Source organism: Erythrolamprus reginae, unplaced genomic scaffold (assembly GCF_031021105.1).
Source record: "Erythrolamprus reginae isolate rEryReg1 unplaced genomic scaffold, rEryReg1.hap1 scaffold_342, whole genome shotgun sequence".
Classification (NCBI taxonomy): Eukaryota; Metazoa; Chordata; class Lepidosauria; order Squamata; family Dipsadidae; genus Erythrolamprus; species Erythrolamprus reginae.
The window spans coordinates 7,053-11,505 of NW_027248708.1; the positions used below are offsets into that span (position 1 = coordinate 7,053).

At 42.3% G+C, this 4,453-nt stretch overlaps 1 long non-coding RNA gene across 1 annotated transcript; it reads left to right on the forward strand.

The window, feature by feature from the left end:
* The first annotated feature begins 1,686 nt into the window (after positions 1 to 1,686).
* On the forward strand, positions 1,687 to 2,147 carry LOC139156150 (uncharacterized). Its single transcript, XR_011557250.1, has 3 exons — positions 1,687 to 1,746; positions 1,885 to 1,952; positions 2,095 to 2,147. It is a non-coding gene; the product is annotated as an uncharacterized lncRNA (long non-coding RNA).
* The last annotated feature ends 2,306 nt before the right edge of the window (positions 2,148 to 4,453 follow it).

Consider the following 4,453-nt stretch of genomic DNA (forward strand, 5'->3'; position numbering starts at 1 on the left):
CACCAGGACAGGGCAGCCAAAATTTTTACTAAGGCCATGGTTCCCAACGTGGGGCCCACGCCCTACATTGGGGCAATTTGATTTTTAATGGGAGCGATTGGAACCTTGTTTAAGCCAGGTTAATGGCCTTTTAGGCTTCCTTTGGCTGAGGAGTTCACTTTTGAATAGTAACAATTATATGTCAGGGGGGTCACAATGTTAGAGATGCTTAGGTGGGGTATGGTCAAAGAAAGGTTGGGAACTACTGTCCTAAGGACATTGCGTGAGGGTGCAGATGGTCAGGATGAAGCCAGAGTCAGCACCCAGTTAAGGGTTTTTCAGTTGTTAGGAATCTTTGAATTATACTTTTTTCCATCTGTTTGCCAATCAGATATTTAAGAATTGCTACTAATCCATTTGAACACTTTTAATTATTCAATTTTTTCTAGTTTTTTTCTTACAATGCTTATAAACTCTTAGTTCTCATTATAAACCGTAGAACTATTTCTTTTTTTAATGGTAATTTCATTTAAGATTACAATTTGCAACAAAGTAACAATTTACAAAGTAGTGTATCTGTAGAGGAAGAAACTCTTAAAGTTAATTTCTAGGTTCATTGTTCAAAATATTTTTAGTATGTGCAATGTTAAAATATTTTGCTTCATTCTATATTTATAATTTGAGGGTGAGTGATTTTTTATAATTGTAATATTTCATCTATTTTCCTTTAATGCCCAAATTTTAGACTTTTTTATTTTTTTATTTTTTAAATAATTCAAAATTATATTTTCCTATGAGAATGGGTCTTTATAATTAACTCCAAAATGTTATTTCAAATTTATCTGAACCCATAGCCATTTGAAACTTTTTAAAATAAAAAATTTAATACTCTTTCGCTATTTATTCCTTAAAGTTTGTCCTTAGTAACTTCTTTCAGTAAGGATTGAAGGAAACTTCTTCAGTTCTGTAGAACATATTGATTTGTTACTTTGTTGTAAAATTGAAATCTTAAATGAAATTACCATTAAAAAAAGAAATAGTTCTATGGATTATAACGAGAACTAAGAGTTTATAAGCATTGTAAGAAAAAACTAGAAAAAATTGAATAATTAAAAGTGTTCAAATGGATTAGTAGCAGCGGGAGAAGAATCCTCATCCCAGCACCCTGAGAAGCGAAACGTTTTATTCACTCTGGGCAGTCGAGAGAAAGGAAAATCAGGACTTTACTTTATTTAAAAGGTGCCACCAAATCCCTGGTGTTTCCAAATCCCCAGCGGCTCGCCGAGCGCAGTTGTCCATGAGCGGCTGTAGGAGAGCGGCGGTGGCAGGGGAGGGTCAGGAGGGAAATAAACTTGGACAATGGCAGCATCTCCGTTTGGATGGGCCTGTGAGGGGGATGGCTGTTGCTTTGCAATTCTCTGCCTCTCATGGACAACTGCGGGAAAAAAGCAATCATCTCCAGCGCTCCCACTCCAGCCTGTACTTTATTCATAAGGCAGTAAACCTGGACAATGAGGGAGTTTTCCAGCTGAAAGTGGTTGCTGCCCATCCCTAGGCACCGCTGAAGGTCTGCAGAGTCTGTAAGATCCTCTCCCCAAAATGGCTTTCTGTGCATAGGGGCCTTCAGGGGCACAAAGATGGGCAGGCTGACAGGCCAGGCTGAGAAAGGAGAGGCTCAGCTAGAGATGGATGTTTTTGACATGCCACCTTCTTCTTTTGGGCAGGACTGAAGGAGGAGGAAGAGGAGGAGAAGAGACACCTCCTGGAGTAAGTACGCTTCTGCAACGTGGCCAGTGGGTGGCCATTCCTCAAATCTGGGTGGGGGAAGGGTGGAAATCCCACTGGGGGGAACCTGGCCAGCCTAGAAAACTGAAGAAGAGCTCTTTCGATTTTTTTTACTTGCAGGTATCGATGGCTGGGGCTGCCAGGACCCCAAATACATCGAAGTCTGGCAGGGACCTGCCCTTCGTGGGGTGAGTGTCCTCTCATCCGAGGGACTCTGAAGCCCCCAAGAAGGTGGCTAGGAGTAAGGTTTACAAGAGGGGAGGCATCTCTACCCTCTGCCTCTACTTTGGCTAACAGAAGAATGACTCAGGCCCTTCGTTCTCTCCCCAGGATGGAGATCCCCAGAAGGTGGACTCCAGGGCTCTCCTCTATTAAGGAACTGGTAAGGCCACTGGTAAGACCCCCTCCCCACTGTAATGGCAGACATCCTGCCAAGAAATTATGCCAATAGATCTAATATTTGCCTTCTTATTTCAGGAGCCACAAGATGGAGAAAATAGCCAGGGTTCAGGGTAGGTAAAAAAAGTGCAGAGCGGAGGCGTCTCTGCTTCTGCTGCTGCTGCTTGTGTCACAGGACAGGTGGCACAGGGCAGTCCCACTGGCAGGCCAAACCCCTTGTCAGGCCAGCTGGAAGGGCTCTTGGAGCCTCCACATGGCCACTTTTGCGAAATGGGCCATGGCTGATTTTGATCTTTGTCCCCTTTGTTTTCTTCCCCCAGAGACACCACCTATACGATCTGGCAGCGAGACCCCTCGGAAGTAAGAAACCTTTGGCAGAGGGACAGGGGGTGAGAGGGTTAGGGCGATGCCTTGACTCCTGATGGGAGGGGGAGAAATTATGGTAGATATCCTTCTAAGCTTAAGGCTTGTAAAGCTTTCTCCCCCTCCCATCAGGACTGAAGGCATCGCCCTAACCTTAAGGCTTGCTGTTGGCCCATAGGGCCTGATGCACCCTGTCCTTTCTCAATCTTACTGGGACGCAGAAAGCTTAGGATTTAGCCTCCGTATCTTCATTTGCAGGATTCGATGACAGCTCAAATGGGGTCAGGGAGCCACAGCAGCCTGGACCTGGCCTTATTTTTGGGATCCTCCAGCCCTTGGGTAAGTAAGACAAAGTCTTCTCAGTTGGGGAGGGGTGGAGTCCCCCTAGTTAGTTCTCCTAACCTGACCGAGCGGTGCTGGAGCGTTCTGGGCAGCGGAGCAGGGGGACACCCGGCCCTTGGGAGATGGTACTTAGGTTAGCCACATGCCCCCAAGCTCTGGTGCCAATGGCTCCTTTGCCACAAATCAGCAGGGACTGGTGTCCTTAATGGAGAATGGGATTATTGTCGTCCACAGGATTCTCAGGACAGTTTCACTGATTTGGGCAGCCTGGAAGAAGATACCCCAGATAGCTTGGAACGCCTCATCCAGGAATTAGAGGTATGTATTCTTTTTTTTTCTTTTTAAAAATAATTCTTATTTACATACAGTGGTACCTTGGTACTCGAACGCTTTGGTTCTCGTACATTTCGGATAACGAACAAAATTTTCGGCAAAAATTTGCTTCGGTATCTGAACCCACCTTTCCTGCAGCTTGGAGCTCTTATACAGCTCCTCAGCCCCCTGAACCTGCTGGGATTGCAGCAGCCCCCACCCTTCCTGCAGCTTGGAGTACCGAATTTATTTATCCCATTGGAAATAAAGAAAATAGATTTAATTGGTTCTCAGAGAGTTAACAGGGGCTGGGAACCAATTAAATCCATTTCCATTATTTCCTATGGGATAAATAAATTTGGTACTCGACCAAATCGGTTCTCGACCACACTTTTGGAACGAATTGTGGTCGAGTGCCATGGTACCACTGTATATATAATAAGACAATAACGACAAACAGTACATTTACATAAAATACAGAGAACAGAAAAAACAAGCAAGAGATATATTTCTTCTCTTCTCCTGTAGTAGAGACAGTTGACAGCGTCCTCTCTTTAAAAAAAAAAAAAAATTCTTGGAGGTGTTAAGACCAGTGGTTTGAGTTGTATGTTGTTATAGTTGAATTCTTATGTCATAAGTTCTTATCAAATAAACCAAGCAAAAAACTATATTGACTTTTTAAAAAAAGATTGTTCTTTAAGTTGTTACTTTATCTCGCAGCACTATAAAGGGGTGTTCTTTTATTTAACCAAATGTAAAATTCTTCCCATATTTGGTATTATTTCGTTTTTTCTTTTTCTTTTAGTTCCATTGTTAGTTTATCTGCTTCAGCACAATCTAACATTTTTTCAATTAAATTCCTTTCATTTGGCATGTTTTCATTCTTCCAAAACTGTGCGATAGCTATTCTCGTTGATGTTATTAGATATTGTATTAGGTAATAATGTTCCTTATTCATCTGATTTTCAATAATGCCAAGCAAAAATATTTCAGGTTTCATTTCTAGTTCAGTTATTTCCTTTATCCATTTCTGAAGTTTGTGCCAGATTCCTTTAACTTGTCTGCAGGTCCACCACATATGAAAATATGAACCTTGTTTCTCACCACACTTCCAACAGTTAGGCTTGAGGTTGGTGTACATTTTTGCTAGCTTTTCAGGGGGCACATGCCACCTATAAAACATTTTTATTGCATTTTCTTTGTACGTGGTGGATTTTGTGATTTTGTAATTGGTATGCCATATTTTTCCCCATTGGTCCAATTGTATTGTGTG